This window comes from Triticum aestivum, chromosome 1A (genome assembly GCF_018294505.1).
Source record: "Triticum aestivum cultivar Chinese Spring chromosome 1A, IWGSC CS RefSeq v2.1, whole genome shotgun sequence".
Taxonomy (NCBI): Eukaryota; Viridiplantae; Streptophyta; class Magnoliopsida; order Poales; family Poaceae; genus Triticum; species Triticum aestivum.
In genome coordinates this window covers 595,658,282-595,679,225 of record NC_057794.1, presented here as the reverse complement: position 1 = coordinate 595,679,225, position 20,944 = coordinate 595,658,282, and the positions used below count along the sequence as shown (strand labels likewise).

The 20,944-nt window shown below is 44.8% G+C and overlaps 1 protein-coding gene across 1 annotated transcript in view; it reads left to right on the top strand.

Annotated features, from left to right (window-relative positions):
- Positions 1–20,756: 20,756 nt before the first annotated feature.
- The window catches only part of LOC123071000 (TATA-binding protein-associated factor BTAF1), a gene marked incomplete in the record, with an annotated part of 13,635 nt that continues 13,447 nt past the window's right edge, over positions 20,757–20,944 (top strand). Inside the window, 1 exon segment of the mRNA XM_044494454.1 lies at positions 20,757–20,944.

Below are 20,944 nucleotides of genomic sequence, written 5' to 3'. Positions count from 1 at the left end.
GTTCCACGATGATCTCATCGGATGAACCACGATGTCAAGGACTCAATCGATCCCGTATACAATTCCCTTTGTCTAACGGTATTGTACTTGCCCGAGATTCGATCATCGGTATACCGATACCTTGTTCAATCTCGTTACCGGCAAGTCTCTTTACTCGTTCCGTAACACATCATCCCGTGATCAACCCCTTGGTCACATTGTGCACATTATGATGATGTCCTACTGAGTGGGCCCAGAGATACCTCTCCGTTTACACGGAGTGACAAATCCCAGTCTCGATTCGTGCCAACCCAACAGACACTTTCGGAGATACCTGTAATGCACCTTTATAGCCACCCAGTTACGTTGTGACGTTTGGTACACCCAAAGCATTCCTACGGTATCCGGGAGTTGCACAATCTCATGGTCTAAGAAAAGGATACTTGACATTAGAAAAGCTTTAGCATACGAACTACATGATCTTTGTGCTAGGCTTAGGATTGGGTCTTGTCCATCACATCATTCTCCTAATGATGTGATCCCGTTATCAACGACATCCAATGTCCATAGCCAGGAAACCATGACTATCTGTTGATCACAACGAGCTAGTCAACTAGAGGCTCACTAGGGACATATTGTGGTCTATGTATTCACACGTGTATTACGATTTCCGGATAATACAGTTATAGCATGAATAAAAGACTATTATCATGAACAAAGAAATATAATAATAACACTTTTATTATTGCCTCTAGGGCATATTTCCAACAAGGCCCAATAAGCGATGATAGCGAAGAATCAAGGAAAGAGCTTCAAGAGTTTATTGAATATCTTCTAGAACTTGAAGAAATTCACATGATGCAGTTTCTGTTGGAAATATGCCCTAGAGGCAATAATAAATTAGTTATTATTATATTTCCTTGTTCATGATAATCATTTATTATCCATGCTAGAATTGTATTGATAGGAAACTCAGATACATGTGTGGATACATAGACAACACCATGTCCTTAGTAAGCATCTAGTTGACTAGCTCGTTGATCAATAGATGGTTACGGTTTCCTGACCATGGACATTGGATGTCGTTGATAACGGGATCACATCATTAGGAGAATGATGTGATGGACAAGACCCAATCCTAAGCATAGCACAAGATCATGTAGTTCGTATGCTAAAGCTTTTCTAATGTCAAGTATCATTTCCTTAGACCATCAGATTATGCAACTCCCGGATACCGTAGGAGTGCTTTGGGTGTGCCAAACGTCACAACGTAACAGGGTGGCTATAAAGGTACACTACAGGTATCTCCGAAAGTGTCTGTTGGGTTGGCACGAATCGAGACTGGGATTTGTCACTCCGTGTAAACGGAGAGGTATCTCTGGGCCCACTCGGTAGGACATCATCATAATGTGCACACTGTGATCAAGGAGTTGATCACGGGATGATGTGTTACGGAACAAGTAAAGAGACTTGCCGGTAACGAGATTGAACAAGGTATCGGGATACCGACGATCGAATCTCAGGCAAGTATCGTACCGCTAGACAAAGGGAATTGTATACGGGATTGATTAAGTCCTTGACATTGTGGTTCATCCGATGAGATCATCGTGGAACATGTGGGAGCCAACATGGGTATCCAGATCCCGCTGTTGGTTATTGACCGGAGAGTCATCTCGGTCATGTCTGCATGTCTCCCGAACCCGTAGGGTCTACACACTTAAGGTTCGGTGACGCTAGGATTATAGAGATATTAGTATGCGGTAACCCGAAAGTTGTTCGGAGTCCCGGATGAGATCCCGGACGTCACGAGGAGTTCCGGAATGGTCCGGAGGTAAAGATTTATATATGGGAAGTCTTGTTTTGGTCGCCGGAAAAGTTTAGTGCATTATCGGTATTGTACCGGGAGTGCCGAAAGGGGTCCGGGGGTCCACCAAGGGGGTCCATCTGCCCCGGGGGGGCACATGGGCTGTAGGGGTGTGCGCCTTGGCCTATATGGGCCAAGGACACCAGCCCCAAGAGGCCCATGCGCCAAGAGAAGAGGGAAAGGAAGAGTCTTAAAGGGGGAAGGCACCTCCGAGGTGCCTTGGGGAGGAGGGACTCCTCCCTGGCCGCACCCTTACTTGGAGGAAGGGCCAAGGCTGTGCCCCCCCTCTCCCTTGGCCCTATATATAGTGGGGGGAAGGGAGGGAAACCATACCTAAGCCCTGGCGCCTCCCTCTCCCTCCCATGACACATCTCCCTCCTCCCGCAGCGCTTGGCGAAGCCCTGTTGGAATCCCGCTACTTCCACCACCACGCCGTCGTGCTGCTGGATCTCCATCAACCTCTCCTCCCCCTTGCTGGATCAAGAAGGAGGAGACGTCGCTGCTCCGTACGTGTGTTGAACGCGGAGGTGCCGTCCGTTCGGCGCTAGGATCATTGGTGATTTGGATCACGACGAGTACTACTCCATCAACCCCGTTCTCTTGAATGCTTCCGCGCGCGATCTACAAGGGTATGTAGATCCACTCCTCCCTCATTGCTAGATGACTCCATAGATTGATCTTGGTGACACGTAGGAAAATTTTGAATTATTGCTACGTTCCCCAACAGTGGCATCATGAGCTAGGTCTATGCGTAGTTACTATGCACGAGTAGAACACAAAGTAGTTGTGGGCGTTGATTTTGTTCAATATGCTTACCGTTACTAGTCCAATCTTGATTCGGTGGCATTGTGGGATGAAGCGGCCCGGACCGACCTTACACGTACTCTTACGTGAGGCTGGTTCCACCGACTGACATGCACTAGTTGCATAAGGTGGCTAGCGGGTGTCTGTCTCTCCCACTTTAGTCGGATCGGATTCGATGAAAAGGGTCCTTATGAAGGGTAAATAAGAATTGGCATATCACGTTGTGGTTTTTGCGTAGGTAAGAAACGTTCTTGCTAGAAACCCATAGCAGCCACGTAAAACATGCAAACAACAATTAGAGGACGTCTAACTTGTTTTTGCAGGGTATGCTATGTGATGTGATATGGCCAAGAAGAATGTGATGAATGATATGTGATGTATGAGATTGATCATGTTCTTGTAATAGGAATCACGACTTGCATGTCGATGAGTATGACAACCGGCAGGAGCCATAGGAGTTGTCTTTATTTATTATATGACCTGCGTGTCATTGAACAACACCATGTAATTACTTTACTTTATTGCTAACCGTTAGCTGTAGTAGTAGAAGTAATAGTTGGCGAGACAACTTCATGAAGACACGATGATGGAGATCATGGTGTCATGCCGGTGACGATGATGATCATGGAGCCCCGAAGATGGAGATCAAAAGGAGCAAAGTGATGATGGCCATATCATGTCACTATTTGATTGCATGTGATGTTTATCATGTTTATACATCTTATTTGCTTAGAACGACGGTAGTAAATAAGATGATCCCTCACTAAAATTTCAAGAAAGTGTTCCCCCTAACTGTGCACCGTTGTGAAAGTTCGTCGTTTCGAAGCACCACGTGATGATCGGGTGTGATAGATTCTTACGTTCACATACAACGGGTGTAAGCCAGATTTACACACGCGAAACACTTAGGTTGACTTGACGAGCCTAGCATGTACAGACATGGCCTCGGAACACAAGAGACCGAAAGGTCGAGCATGAGTCGTATGGTAGATACGATCAACATGAAGATGTTCACCGATGTTGACTAGTCCGTCTCACGTGATGATCGTACACGGCCTAGTTGACTCGGATCATGTAATCACTTAGATGACTAGAGGGATGTCTATCTGAGTGGGAGTTCATAAGATGAACTTGTTTATCCTGAACATAGTCAAAAGGTCTTCGCAAATTATGTTGTAGCTCGCGCTTCAGTTCTACTGTTTAGATATGTTCCTAAGAGAAAATTTAGTTGAAAGTTGATAGTAGCAATTATGCGGACTAGGTCCGTAAACTGAGGATTGTCCTCATTGCTTCATAGAAGGTTTATATCCTTAATGCACCGCTCAGTGTGCTGAACCTCGAACGTTGTTTGTGGATGTTGCGAACATCTGACATACACATTTTGATAACTACGTGATAGTTCAGTTAAACGGCTTAGAGTTGAGGCATCGAAGACGTTTCGAAATGTCGCGAAACATATGAGATGTTTCGAGGGCTGAAATTGGGATTTCAGGCTCGTGCCCACGTCAAGAGGTATAAGACCTCCGACGATTTTCTTAGCCTGCAAACTAAGGGAGAAAAGCTCAATTGTTGAACTTGTGCTCAGATTGTCTGAGTACAACAATCGCTTGAATCGAGTGGGAGTTGATCTTCCAGATGAAATAGTGATGGTTCTCTGAAGTCATTACCACCAAGCTGCAAGAGCTTCGTGATGAACTATAATACATCAGGGACATATATGATGATACTTGAAATATTCGCGATGTTTGACACCACAAAAGTAGAAATCAAGAAGGAGCATCAATCGTTGATGGTTGGTGAAACCACTAGTTTTAAGAAGGGCAAGGGCAAGAAGGGATACTTCATGAAACGGCAATTCAGCTGCTGCTCTAGTGAAGAAACCCAAAGTTGAACCCAAACCCGAGACTAAGTGCTTCTGTAATAAGGGGAACAACCACTGGAGCAGAATTACCCTAGATACTTGGTAGATGAGAAGGCTGGTAAGGTCGATAGAAGTATATTGGATATACATTGTGTTGATGTGTACTTTACTAGTACTCCTAGTAGCACCAGGGTATTAGATACCGGTTCGGTTGCTAAGTGTTAGTAACTCGAAATAAAAGCTACGGAATAAACGGAGACTAGCTAAAGGTGAGCTGACGATATGTGTTGGAAGTGTTTCCAATGTTGATATGATCAAGCATCGCACGCTCCCTCTACCATCGAGATTGGTGTTTGCATTGAGCATAGACATGATTGGATTATGTCTATCGCAATATGGTTATTCATTTAAGGAGAATAATGGTTACTCTGTTTATTTGAACAATACCTTCAATGGTCTTGCACCTAAAATGAATGGTTTTTTGAATCTCGATCGTAGTGATACACATGTTCATGCCAAAAGATATAGGATAGTAATGATAGTACCACCTACTTGTGGCACTGCCACGTAAGTCATATCGGTGTAAAACGCATGAAGAAGCTCCATGTTGATGGATCTTTGGGCTCACTCGTTTTGAAAAGTTTGAGACATGCGAACCATGTCTATTGGTGTATATGCATGGAGAAACTCCATGCAAATGGACCGTTTGGACTCACTTGATTTTGAATCACTTGAGACATGCAAATCATACCACATGGGCAAGATGACTGAAAGCCTCGGTTTCAGTAAAATGGAACTAGAAAGCAACTTGTTGGAAGTAATACATTTTGATGTGTGCAGTCCATTGAGTGCTGAGGCATGTAGTGGATATCATTATGTTCTTACTTCACAGATGATTTGAGTAGATGTTGAGTATATTTACTTGATGAATCACGAGTCTAAATTATTAAAAGGTTCAAGTAATTTCAGGGTGAAGTTGAAAGATCATCGTGACAAGAGGATAAAATATCTATGATATGATCATAGAGATGAATATCTGAATTACGAGTTTGGCACAGAATTAAGACATTGTGGAAATTGTTTCACAACCAATACAGCCTGGAACACCATAGTGTGATGGTGTGTCTGAACATCATAACTGCACCTTATTGGATATGATGCATACCATGATGTCTCTTATCAAATTACCACGATAGTTTATGGGTTAGGCATTAGAGACAACGACATTCACTTTAAATAGGGCACCACGTAATTCCGATGAGATGACACCGTATGAACTATGGTTTAGAGAAACCTAAGTTGTCATTTCTTAAAAGTTTGGGGCTGCGACGCTTATGTGAAAAAGTTTCAGGCTGATAAGCTCGAACCCAAAGCGGATAAATGCATCTTCATAGAACACCCAAAACAGTTGGGTATACCTCCTATCTCAGATCCGAAAGCAATAAGGGATTGTTTCTGGAATCGGGTCCTTTCTCAAGGAAAAGTTTCTCTCGAAAGAATTGAGTGGGAGGGTGGTGGAGACTTGATGAGGTTATTGAACCGTCTCTTCAACTAGTGTGTGGCAGGGCACAGGAAGTTGTTCCTGTGGCACCTACACCAATTGAAGTGGAAGCTTATGATAGTGATCATGAAACTTCAGATCAAGTCACTACCAAACCTCGTGGGGTGACAAGGATGCGTACTACTTCAGAGTGGTATGTAATCCTATATTGGAAGTCATGTTGCTAGACAACAATGAACCTACGAGCTATGGAGAAGCGATGGTGGGCCTGGATTCCGATAAATGGCTCGAGGCCATAAAATCCGAGAGAGGATCCATGTATGAAAACAAAGTGTAGACTTTGGCAGAACAACTCGATGGTCATAAGGCTGTTGAGTGCAGATGGATTTTAAAAGGAAGACGGACAATGATGGTAAATGTCACCATTAAGAAAGCTCGACTTGTCGTTAAGAAGTTTCCCGACAAGTTCAAGGAGTTGACTGCGGTGAGACTTTCTCACTCATAGCGATGCTAAGTGTCTGTTGGGATTATATTAGCAATTACTGCATTTTTGTGAAATCTTGCAGATAGGATGCCAAAAACCATTGTTTCCTCGACGATTTTTGTGGAAAGGTTATATGTGATACAACCGAAAGGTTTTGTCAATCCTGAAAGATGCTAATAAGTATGCAAAGCTGCAGCAATCCTTCTGAGGACTGGAGTAAGCATCTCAGAGTTGGAATGTATGCTTGATGAGATGATCAAAGATTTTGGGTGTATACAAAGTTTATGAGAAACTTGTATTTCCAAAGAAGTGAGTGGGAGCACTATAGAATTTCTGATAAATATATGTTATTGACATATTGTTGATCAGAAATGACGTAGAATTTCTGGAAAGCATATAGGGTTATTTGGAAAGTGTTTTTCAATGGAAAGCCTATATCAAGCTACTTGAACATTGAGCATCAAGATTTATAAGGATAGATCAAAACGCTTAATGGTACTTTTAAATGAGCACATACCTTGACATGATCTTGAAGGTGTTCAAGATGGATTAGTCAAAGAAGGAGTTCTTGCCTGAGTTGTAAGGTATGAAGTTAAGACTTACAGCTCGACCACGGCAGAAGAAAGACAGAGGACGAATGTCGTCCCCTATGCTTTTGTCATAGGCTCTATACGGTATGCCATGCTGAGTACCGCACCTGATGTGTGCCTTGCCACATATCTGGCAAGAGGGTACAAAGGTAATCTAACAGTAGATCACCAGATAGCGGTCTAAATTATCCTTAGAGGAATAAGGATATGTTTCTCGGTTATGGAGGTGATAAAGAGTTCGACGTAAAGAGTTACGTCGATGCAAGCTTAACACCTATCCGGATAGCTCTGAGTAGAGATACCGGATACGTATAATGGAGCAACAATTTAGAATAGCTCCAAGTAGAACAGTTATTTGAAATGGCTCCAAATATAGCGTAGTAGCTGCATCTACAAGATGACATAGAGATTTGCGAAGTACATACGGATCTGAAAGATTCAGACCTGTTGACTATAACATCTCTCACAAGCATAACATAATCAAACCCAGAACTCATCGAGTGTTAATCACATGGTAATGTGAACTAGATTATTGACTCTAGTAAACTCTTTGGTTGTTAGTCACATGGGGATGTGACCTTGAGTGTTAATCACATATCGATGTGAACTGGATTATTGACTCTAGTGCAAGTGGGAGACTATTGGAAATATGCCCTAGAGGCAATAATAAATTAGTTATTATTATATTTCCTTGTTCATGATAATCGTTTATTATCCATGCTAGAATTGTATTGATAGGAAACTCAGATACATGTGTGGATACATAGACAACACCATGTCCCTAGTAAGCCTCTAGTTGACTAGCTCGTTGATCAATAGATGGTTACGGTTTCCTGACCATGGACATTGGATGTCGTTGATAACGGGATCACATCATTAGGAGAATGATGTGATGGACAAGACCCAATCCTAAGCCTAGCACAAGATCATGTAGTTCGTATGCTAAAGCTTTTCTAATGTCAAGTATCATTTCCTTAGACCATGAGATTGTGCAACTTCCGGATACCGTAGGAGTGCTTTGGGTGTGCCAAACGTCACAACGTAACTGGGTGGCTATAAAGGTACACTACAGGTATCTCCGAAAGTGTCTGTTGGGTTGGCATGAATCGAGACTGGGATTTGTCACTCCATGTAAACGGAGAGGTATCTCTGGGCCCACTCGGTAGGACATCATCATAATGTGCACAGTGTGATCAAGGAGTTGATCACGGGATGATGTGTTACGGAACGAGTAAAGAGACTTGCCGGTAACGAGATTGAACAAGGTATCGGGATACCGGCGATCGAATCTCGGGCAAGTATCGTACCGCTAGACAAAGGAAATTGTATACGGGATTGATTAAGTCCTTGACATCATGGTTCATCCGATGGGATCATCATGGAACATGTGGGAGCCAACATGGGTATCCAGATCCCGCTGTTGGTTATTGACCGGAGAGTCATCTCGGTCATGTCTGCATGTCTCCCGAACCCGTAGGGTCTACACACTTAAGGTTCGATGACGCTAGGGTTATAAAGGAAGTTTGTATGTGGTTACCGAATGTTGTTCGGAGTCCCGGATGAGATCCCGGACGTCACGAGGAGTTCCGGAATGGTCCGAAGGTAAAGATTTATATATGGGAAGTCTTGTTTTGGTCGCCGGAAAAGTTTCGCGCATTATCGGTATTGTACCGGGAGTGCCGAAAGGGGTCCGGGGGTCCACCAAGGGGGTCCACCTGCCCCGGGGGGGCACATGGGCTGTAGGGGTGTGCGTCTTGGCCTATATGGGCCAAGGACACCAGCCCCAAGAGGCCCATGCGCGAAGAGAAGAGGGAAAGGAAGAGTCCTAAAGGGGGAAGGCACCTCCGAGGTGCCTTGGGGAGGAGGGACTCCTCCCTGGCCGCACCCTTCCTTGGAGGAAGGGCCAAGGCTGCGCCCCCCCTCTCCCTTGGCCCTATATATAGTGGGGGGAAGGGAGGGCAACCATACCTAAGCCCTGGCGCCTCCCTCTCCCTCCCATGACACATCTCCCTCATCCCGCAGCGCTTGGCGAAGCCCTGTTGGAATCCCGCTACTTCCACCACCATGCCGTCGTGCTGCTGGATCTCCATCAACCTCTCCTCCCCCTTGCTGGATCAAGAAGTAGGAGACGTCGCTGCTCCGTACGTGTGTTGAACGCGGAGGTGCCGTCCGTTTGGCGCTAGGATCATCGGTGATTTGGATCACGACGAGTATGACTCCATCAACCCCGTTCTCTTGAACGCTTCCGCGCGCGATCTACAAGGGTATGTAGATCCACTCCACCCTTGTTGCTAGATGACTCCATAGATTGATCTTGGTGACACGTAGGAAAATTTTGAATTATTGCTACGTTCCCCAACAGTTTCATGGTTGAAAAATGGGGACGAAAATATGACATTCTTTCAAGCATATGCGTCAGCAAGTGTTGGAAATATGCCCTAGAGGCAATAATAAATTGGTTATTATTATATTTCCTTGTTCATGATAATCGTTTATTATCCATGCTAGAATTGTATTGATAGGAAACTCAGATACATGTGTGGATACATAGACAACACCATGTCCCTAGTAAGCCTCTAGTTGACTAGCTCGTTGATCAATAGATGGTTACGGTTTCCTGACCATGGACATTGGATGTCGTTGATAACGGGATCACATCATTAGGAGAATGATGTGATGGACAAGACCCAATCCTAAGCATAGCACTAGATCGTATAGTTCGTATGCTAAAGCTTTTCTAATGTCAAGTATCATTTCCTTAGACCATGAGATTGTGCAACTCCCGGATACCGTAGGAGTGCTTTGGGTGTGCCAAACGTCACAACGTAACTGGGTGGCTATAAAGGTACACTACGGGTATCTCCGAAAGTGTCTGTTGGGTTGGCACGAATCGAGACTGGGATTTGTCACTCCGTGTGACGGAGAGGTATCTCTGGGCCCACTCGGTAGGACATCATCATAATGTGCACAAGGTGATCAAGTAGTTGATCGCGGGATGATGTGTTACGGAACGAGTAAAGAGACTTGCCGGTAACGAGATTGAACAAGGTATCGGGATACCGACGATCGAATCTCGGGCAAGTATCGTACCGATAGACAAAGGGAATTGTATACGGGATTGATTAAGTCCTTGACATCGTGGTTCATCCGATGAGATCATCGTGGAACATGTGGGAGCCAACATGGGTATCCAGATCCCGCTGTTGGTTATTGACCGGAGAACGTCTCGGTCATGTCTGCATGTCTCCCGAACCCGTAGGGTCTACACACTTAAGGTTCGATGATGCTAGGGTTATAAAGGAAGTTTGTATGTGGTTACCGAATGTTGTTCGGAGTCCCGGATGAGATCCCGGACGTCACGAGGAGTTCCGAAATGGTCCGGAGGTAAAGATTTATATATGGGAAGTCCTGTTTTGGTCACCTGAAAAGTTTCGGGGTTTATCGGTAACGTACCGGGACCACCGGGAGGGTCCCGGGGGTCCACCAAGTGGGGCCACCAGTCCCGGAGGCTTGCGTGGGCCAAGAGTTGTGAGGGACCAGCCCCTGAGTGGGCTGGTGCGCCTCCCACAAGGCCCAAGGTGCATCAAAGGAGGAGAAGGGGAAACCCTAGGCTTAGATGGGCCCTAAGGCCCACCCTAGGGGGCGCCCCCCTCTCCCCCTCTTGGCCGCCACCCCAAGACCCATCTAGGGCTGCCGCCCCTCTAGGGGTGGGAACCCTAGAGGGGGCGCACCCTCCTCCCCTTCCCCTATATATATGAGGCCCAGGGGCTGCCCAATACACGCGATCTGATCTCTGCCTGTTGGTGCAGCCCTCCCTCTCTTTCTCCTCATATCTCGCGGTGCTTGGCGAAGCCCTGCAGGATTGCCACACTCCTCCACCACCACCACGCCGTTGTGCTGCTGCTGGATGGAGTCTTCCTCAACCTCTCCCTCTCTCCTTGCTGGATCAAGGCGTGGGAGACGTCACCGGACTGTACGTGTGTTGAACGCGGAGGTGCCGTCCGTTCGGCACTAGGATCATCGGTGATTTGGATCACGACGAGTACGACTCCATCAACCCCGTTCTCTTGAACGCTTCCGCATAGCGATCTACAAGGGTATGTAGATGCACTCTCCTTCCCCTCGTTGCTAGTCTCTCCATAGATAGATCTTGGTGACACGTAGGAAAATTTTGAATTTATGCTACGTTCCCCAACAGTGGTATCAGAGCTAGGTCTATGCGTAGTTTCTATGCACGAGTAGAACACAAAGTAGTTGTGGGTGTTGATTTTGTTCAATATGCTTACCGTTACTAGTCCAATCTTGATTCGGTGGCATTGTGGGATGAAGCGGCCCGGACCGACCTTAGACGTACTCTTACGTGAGACTGGTTCCACCGACTGACATGCACTAGTTGCATAAGGTGTCTAGCAGGTGTCTGTCTCTTCCACTTTAGTCGGATCGGATTCGATGAAAAGGGTCCTTATGAAGGGTAAATAGCAATTGGCATATCACGTTGTGGTCTTTGCGTAGGTAAGAAACGTTCTTGCTAGAAACCCATAGCAGCCACGTAAAACATGCAAACAACAATTAGAGGACGTCTAACTTGTTTTTGCAGGGTATGCTATGTGATGTGATGTGGCCAAAAGGATGTGATGAATGATATATGTGATGTATGAGATTGATCATGTTCTTGTAATAGGAATCACGACTTGCATGTCGATGAATATGACAACCGGCAGGAGCCATAGGAGTTGTCTTAATTTATTTATGACCTGCGTGTCAACATAAACGTCATGTAATTACTTTACTTTATTGCTAACCGTTAGCTGTAGTAGTAGAAGTAATAGTTGACAAGACAACTTCATGAAGACACGATGATGGAGATCATGATGATGGAGATCATGGTGTCATGCCGGTGACAAGATGGTCATGGAGCCCCAAGATGGAGATCAAAGGAGCTATATGATATTGGCCATATCATGTCACTATTTGATTGCATGTGATGTTTATCATGTTTATGCATCTTGTTTACTTAGAACGACGGTAGTAAATAAGATGATCCCTCATAATAATTTCAAGAAAGTGTTCCCCCTAACTGTGCACCATTGCGACAGTTCGTTGTTTCAAAGCACCACGTGATGATCGGGTGTTAGATTCTTATGTTCACATACAACGGGTGTAAGCCAGATTCACACACGCGAAACACTTGGGTTGACTTGACGAGCCTAGCATGTGTACAGACATGGCCTCGGAACACAGAAGACCGAAAGGTCGAGCATGAGTCGTATAGAAGATACGATCAACATGAAGATGTTCACCGATGTTGACTAGTCCGTCTCACGTGATGATCGGACACGGCCTAGTTGACTCGGATCATGTAATCACTTAGATGACTAGAGGGATGTCTGTCTGAGTGGGAGTTCATAAGATGAACTTAATTATCCTGAACATAGTCAAAAGGTCTTCGCAAATTATGTCGTAGCTCGCGCTTCAGTTCTACTGTTTAGATATGTTCCTAGAGAAAATTTAGTTGAAAGTTGATAGTAGCAATTATGCGGACTAGGTCCGTAAACTGAGGATTGTCCTCATTGCTTCATAGAAGGCTTATGTCCTTTATGCACCGCTCAGTGTGCTGAACCTCGAACGTCGTCTGTGGATGTTGCGAACATCTGACATACATGTTTTGATAACTACATGATAGTTCAGTTAAACGGTTTAGAATTGAGGCACCGAAGACGTTTTTGAAACGTCACAAAACATATGAGATGTTTCGAGGGCTGAAATTGGGATTTCAGGCTCGTGCCCACGTCAAGAGGTATAAGACCTCCGACGATTTTCTTAGCCTGCAAAGTAAGGGAGAAAAGCTCAATTGTTGAACTTGTGCTCAGATTGTCTGAGTACAACAATCGCTTGAATCAAGTGGGAGTTGATCTTCCAAATGAAATAGTGATAGTTCTCCGAAGTCATTACCACCAAGCTGCTTGAGCTTCGTGATGAACTATAATATATCAGGGACATATATGATGATCCTTGAGATATTCGCGATGCTTGACACCACAAAAGTAGAGATCAAGAAGGAGCATTAATTGTTGATGGTTGGTGAAACCACTAGTTTCAAGAAGGGCAAGGGCAAAAAGGGATGCTTCATGAAACGGCAAATTAGCTGCTGCTCTAGTGAAGAAACCCAAGGTTGCACCCAAACCCGAGACTAAGTGCTTCTGTAATAAGGGGAACAGCCACTGGAGCAGAATTACCCTAGATACTTGGTAGATGAGAAGGCTGGCAGGGTCGATAGAAGTATATTGGATATACATTGTGTAGATGTGTACTTTACTAGTACTCCTAGTAGCACCAGGGTATTAGATACCGGTTCGGTTGCTAAGTGTTAGTAACTCGAAATAAAAGCTACGGAATAAACGGAGACTAGCTAAAGGTGAGCTAACGATATGTGTTGGAAGTGTTTCCAATGTTGATATGATCAAGCATCGCACGCTCCCTCTACCATCGAGATTGGTGTTTGCATTGAGCATAGACATGATTGGATTATGTCTATCGCAATACGGTTATTCATTTAAGGAGAATAACGGTTACTCTGTTTATTTGAATAATACCTTCAATGGTCTTGCACCTAAAATGAATGGTTCATTGAAATCTCGATCGTAGTGATACACATGTTCATGCCAAAAGATAGTAATGATAGTACCACCTACTTGTGGCACTGCCACGTAAGTCATATCGGTATAAAACGCATGAAGAAGCTCCATGTTGATGGATCTTTGGGCTCACTCGTTTTTTGAAAAAGTTTGAGGCATGTGAACCATGTCTATTGGTGTATATGCATGAAGAAACTCCATGCAAATGGACCGTTTGGACTCACTTGATTTTGAATCACTTGAGACATGCAAATCATACCACATGGGCAAGATGACTGAAAGCCTCGTTTTCAGTAAAATGGAACTAGAAAGCAACTTGTTGGAAGTAATACATTTTGATGTGTGCAGTCCAATGAGTGCTGAGGCGTGTAGTGGATATCGTTATGTTCTTACTTCACAGATGATTTGAGTAGATGTTGAGTATATTTGCTTGATAAATCACGAGTCTGAATTATTGAAAGGTTCAAGTAATTTCAAGGTGAAGTTGAAAGATCGTCGTGACAAGAGGATAAAAGATCTATGATGTGATCATAGAGATGAATATCTGAATTACGAGTTTGGCACAGAATTAAGACATTGTGGAAATTGTTTCACAACTAATACAGCCTGGAACACCATAGTGTGATGGTGTGTCCGAACATCATAACTGCACCTTATTGGATATGATGCATACCATGATGTCTCTTATCGAATTACCACGATAGTTTATGGGTTAGGCATTAGAGACAACCACATTCACTTTAAATAGGGCACCACGTAATTCCGGTGAGATGACACCATATGAACTATGGTTTAGAGAAACCTAAGTTGTCATTTCTTAAAGGTTTGGGGCTGCGACGCTTATGTGAAAAAGTTTCAAGCTGATAAGCTCGAACCCAAAGCGGATAAATGCATCTTCATAGGACACCCAAAACAGTTGGGTATACCTCCTGTCTCAGATCCGAAAGCAATAAGGGATTGTTTCTAGAATCGGGTCCTTTCTCGAGGAAAAGTTTCTCTCGAAAGAATTGAGTGGGAGGGTGGTGGAGACTTGATGAGGTTATTGAACCGTCTCTTCAACTAGTGTGTGGCAGGGCACAGGAAGTTGTTCCTGTGGCACCTACACCAATTGAAGTGGAAGCTTATGATAGTGATCATGAAACTTCAGATCAAGTCACTACCAAACCTCGTAGGATGACAAGGATGCGTACTACTTCAGAGTGGTACGTGATCCTGTCTTGGAAATCATGTTGCTAGACAACAATGAACCTACGAGCTATGGAGAAGCGATGGTGGGCCCAGATTCCGATAAATGGCTCGAGGCCATAAAATCCGAGAGAGGATCCATGTATGAAAATGAAGTGTAGACTTTGGCAGAACGGCTCGATGGTCGTAAGGCTATTGAGTGCAGATGGATTTTAAAAGGAAGACGGACAATGATGGTAAATGTCACCATTAAGAAAGCTCGACTTGTCGTTAAGAAGTTTCCGACAAGTTCAAGGAGTTGACTACGGTGAGACTTTCTCACTCGTAGCGATGCTAAGAGTCTGTTGGAATTATATTAGCGATTACTGCATTATTTATGAAATCTTGCAGATAGGATGTCAAAACATTGTTTCCTCGACGTTTTATGAGGAAAGGTTGTATGTGATACAAACCGGAAAGTTTTGTCAATCCTGAAAGATGCTAATAAGTGTGCAAAGCTCCAGCAATCCTTCTAAGGACTGGAGTAAGCATCTCGGAGTTGGAATGTACGCTTTGATGAGATGATCAAAGATTTTGCGTTTATACAAAGTTTATGAGAAACTTGTATTTCCAAAGAAGTGAGTGGGAGCACTATAGAATTTCTGATGAGTATATGTTGTTGACATATTGTGGATCAGAAATGACGTAGAATTTCTGGAAAGCATATAGGGTTATTTGGAAAGTGTTTTTCAATGGAAAGCCTGGATTAAGCTACTTGAACATTGAGCATCAAGATCTATAAGGATAGATCAAAACGCTTAATGGTACTTTCAAATGAGCACATACCTTGACTTGATCTTGAAGGTGTTCAAGATGGATCAGTCAAAGAAGGAGTTCTTGCCTGAGTTGTAAGGTATGAAGTTAAGACTTAAAGCTCGACCATGGCAGAATAGAGAGAAAGGACGAAGGTCGTCCCCTATGCTTAAGACATAGGCTCTACAGTATGCTATGCTGTGTACCGCACCTGAAATGTGCCTTGCCATGAGTCAGTCAAGGGGTACAAGAGTGATCTAAGAATGGATCACAGGACAACGGTCAAAGTTATCCTTAGTAACTAGTGGAATAAGGAATTTTCTCGATTATGGAGGTGGTAAAAGAGTTCGTCGTAAAGGGTTACGCCGATGCAAACTTTGACACTAATCCAGATTATTATGAGTAGTAAACTGGATTCGTATAGTAGAACAGTTATTTGGAATAGCTCCAAATAGAACGTGGTAGCTGCATCTAGGAGATGCCATAGAGATTTGCGAAGTACATACGGATCTGAATGTAGCAGACCCGTTGACTAAAACCTCTCTCACAAGCAACATGATCAAACCCAGAACTCATTGAGTGTTAATCACATAGTGATGTGAACTAGATTATTGACTCTAGTAAACTCTTTGGATGTTGGTTACATGGCGATGTGACCTGTGAGTGTTGATCACATGGTGATGTGAACTAGATTATTGACTCTAGTGCAAGTGGGAGACTGTTGGAAATATGCCCTAGAGGCAATAATAAATTGGTTATTATTATATTTCCTTGTTCATGATAATCGTTTATTATCCATGCTAGAATTGTATTGATAGGAAACTCAGATACATGTGTGGATACATAGACAACACCATGTCCCTAGTAAGCCTCTAGTTGACTAGCTCGTTGATCAATAGATGGTTACGGTTTCCTGACCATGGACATTGGATGTCGTTGATAACGGGATCACATCATTAGGAGAATGATGTGATGGACAAGACCCAATCCTAAGCATAGCACTAGATCGTATAGTTCGTATGCTAAAGCTTTTCTAATGTCAAGTATCATTTCCTTAGACCATGAGATTGTGCAACTCCCAGATACCGTAGGAGTGCTTTGGGTGTGCCAAACGTCACAACATAACTGGGTGGCTATAAAGGTACACTACAGGTATCTCCGAAAGTGTCTGTTGGGTTGGCACGAATCGAGACTGGGATTTGTCACTCCGTGTGACGGAGAGGTATCTCTGGGCCCACTTGGTAGGACATCATCATAATGTGCACAAGGTGATCAAGGAGTTGATCACGGGATGATGTGTTACAGAACGAGTAAAGAGACTTGCCGGTAATGAGATTGAACAAGGTATTAGGATACCGACGATCGAATCTCGGGCAAGTATCATACCGATAGACAAAGGGAATTGTATACGGGATTGATTAAGTCCTTGACATCGTGGTTCATCCGATGAGATCATCGTGGAACATGTGGGAGCCAACATGGGTATCCAGATCCCGCTGTTGGTTATTGACCGGAGAACGTCTCGGTCATGTCTGCATGTCTCCCGAACCCGTAGGGTCTACACACTTAAGGTTCGATGACGCTAGGGTTATAAAGGAAGTTTGTATGTGGTTACCGAATGTTGTTCGGAGTCCCGGATGAGATCCCGGACATCACTAGGAGTTCCGAAATGGTCCGGAGGTAAAGATTTATATATGGGAAGTCCTGTTTTGGTCACCGGAAAAGTTTTGGGGTTTATCGGTAACATACCGGGACCACCGGGAGGGTCCCGGGGGTCCACCAAGTGGGGCCACCAGTCCCGGAGGCTTGCGTGGGCCAAGAGTGGTGAGGGACCAGCCCCTGAGTGGGCTGGTGCGCCTCCCACAAGGCCCAAGGCGCAGCAAAGGAGGAGAAGGGGAAACCCTAGGCTTAGATGGGCCCTAAGGCCCACCCTAGGGGGCGCCCCCCTCTCCCCCTCTTGGCCGCCACCCCAAGACCCATCTAGGGCTGACGCCCCTCTAGGGGTGGGAACCCTAGAGGGGGCGCACCCTCCTCCCCTTCCCCTATATATATGAGGCCCAGGGGCTGCCCAATACACGCGATCTGATCTCTGCCTGTTGGTGCAGCCCTCCCTCTCTTTCTCCTCATATCTCGCGGTGCTTGGCGAAGCCCTGCAGGATTGCCACACTCCTCCACCACCACCACGCCGTTGTGCTGCTGCTGGATGGAGTCTTCCTCAACCTCTCCCTCTCTCCTTGTTGGATCAAGGCGTGGGAGACGTCATCGGGCTGTACGTGTGTTGAACGCGGAGGAGCCGTCCGTTTGGCACTAGGATCATCGGTGATTTGGATCACGACGAGTACGACTCCATCAACCCCATTCTCTTGAACGCTTCCGCATAGCGATCTACAAGGGTATGTAGATGCACTCTCCTTCCCCTCGTTGCTAGTCTCTCCATAGATAGATCTTGGTGACACGTAGGAAAATTTTGAATTTATGCTACGTTCCCCAACAGCAAGGAGGAAGAGAACCTATATTAAAAAGTTGAAAGACACCGGTGGCAATTGGATGGAAGGAGTGGTGGCTCTAAATCCACATATTCAGGATTACTTTTCCAACCTGTTTACGTCTGAAGTGCATCATATCGAACCATCTATCTTGGATAAGGTAAATTCTATGGTCACATCACAGATGAATAATATGTTACTGGCTCCTTACACGCAGGATGATGTTCGTAAGCTGTCTTTAGCATCGGTTATCTTAAGCCACCAGGGCCGGATGGACCCCATGCACAGTTCTTTAAGAAATATTGGCATATACTCGGGGAGGGAATTACCCAAGAACTCCCTGCTAAATGGAATGATACAACGATAGTTTTGACTCCAAAAATTGACTCCCAGAGACAGTAACTAAGTTCAGACCCATTAGTCTTTGCAATGTACTTTATAAAGTTAGTTCAAAGAAGATTGCCGCTCGATTGGAAACAATTCTTCCAGACATTATCTTTCCAACCCAAAGCGTCTTTGTCCTTGAAAGGCTCAATGCTGATAATATTCTCATCGCTTATGAATGTATTCATAAAATAAAAACTAAAAGAGTGGGGCAAACATGCCTTGTGCAATTAAGCTGGATATGCATAAGGCTTATGATCGAGTAGAGTGGGTGTTCCTGAGGAACATGATGCCGAAATTGGGCTTTCCTGAAAGATTTATAGAGGAGATGATGGCATGTGTTGGCTCGGCGAGTTACAGAGTAAGGTATAACTCTGAAGAAACCGCTACTGACTTTTATGCCTACTAGAGGAATTAGGCAAGGAGATCCTCTCTCCCCCTATCTATTCCTCCTTTCTGCAGAAGGTTATTTGTCTAGTTTATTGCAGTTTGAAGAAGAAGCTGGTGACATAGAGGGAACTAAAAGTGTGTAGGAATGCACTATCAGTGTCACAACTTTTTTTGTTAACGACTCTTTGATTCTCATGACCGCGCATGTGTTAAATGCAACTTGCTTACAGCAAGTGTTAGATACCTGGCCAAAATTTGGGGTAGCTGGTAAGTTTGACGAAGTCAAATGTTTTTTTAGCCTAAATACTAGTGCAATTACAGGAAGTGAAGTATGCCAACAATTACATATTGATACTAAGGCACTCTCTAATAAGTACATAGGCCTTTCCGGCTATGGTAGGAGCTGACCGTAGTGACCGTTTCAAACACTCTATTGAAAGAATTAAGCAAAGAATCCAAGGACGAATGAAGAAACAATTATCTATTGGTGGTAAAGAGATTTTGCTTAAGGTTGTGGCTCAAACTATCCCTGTATTTGCTACATCCGTTTTTTGTCTGCCAAAAGGTATCTGCAAGGAAATCATAGATATTTTTTGCTAGCTTATGGTGGGGTGACGACGAAGAGAACAAAAAAATGCATCGGTAGTCCCGATGGAAATTATGTTACCCGAAGAGTGAAGGAGGTGTAGGTTTCAGAGATTTGTACTCATTTACTCTTGCAATGCTATCTAAGTAATGTTGGAGACTAATTAACTCACCTGAATCATTATGTGCAAGAGTTCTTAAAGCAAAATACTTCTTAAATGGAGGCCTTTTGAAAGCAACTCTGAAGAACGGGGCTTCATTTACTTGGCAGAGCATCATGGAAGGTGTTGAGGTTTTCAAAAGAGGATATATTTGGAGAGTAGGTGCTAGAAATGATATCAACATATGGTCGGATCCATTGATTCCCTCTAGTCCTAACAGAACGATTGTCACGCCCCGAGGGCAAGCAATTGCTTCGGTTGTCAGTTTCAAACATCGTTTTCGATCCCGCAAATCAAGCGGCGCATGTGCTATCTGGTTTTAGTTGTTGTAATAAGTTTTCTTCTGGTTGGACCGACGAGCCTCTTGAGTGTCTGATGAGCAAGCTTGCGGACTATCGATGTTTACTAAGCAATAAAGCTTGCCATGATGGTCTTTCCTAAAAAAGGAAAAGAAAGAAAAGAAGAAAGTCCATGTAGAGAAGAGAAGAGAAGAGGGAGTCCGGGTCGCAGGGAAAGGGGAGAGAAAGAGGGGCCCAAGTCGAACCCAGCCGAGGCAAGCATGATCATGAAGGGAATGAAGAAGCAACTCGCCTATAAAATAACACCCATAGTTACATAAGGCGGTAGGTCGGATTAGATCTGCTGCCGCCCTCTATCTTTCGGGTCCTTAGGGTTTCATGATATTCGTTGGGCCTGGTGGGCCCTGGACAAGGTCGAGGCCGGGCTCCCTCATGTCAGGTGCCCTAGGTTTTGGACACGTCAAATATGGAGAGAGGCCGTGGTGTGATGGAGAGAAAAATAGGTTGACTTCAGATATAAGACAGAAAAAACATGTCGTTCACGAAGAAGAAGAAGAAGAAGAAGAAGAAGAAGAAGAAGAAGAAAGCCCACGTCCACATAGGGAGAGAGGAGAAGAGAGAGCCCAGCGAGGGAAAGGAGAAAGAAAGAAAGATGGGCCCAAGTCCAAAGGCCGGCCCGAGGTGGTGGAAGGGAAGGGAAGGGAAGCAGGTCGCCTATAAAATAACACCCTCGCCACGGCAGTTGGAACCCCCCACCCCATGCCCCCAACCCCGACCCGGTAGCCAGCCCTCTGGAGTCGGTCGGTTGGACTCGACCAGGAAGGAAGGAAGCAGCGACCGAGCCCGGGCGCGCGCGTGAGGGAGGATTGGGCTCGCCACCCCGACCCCACACCGCCCCTCCCTCCCCTCCCCTCCCCGGCGGGGGCTCTTCCTCCCTCCTCCCG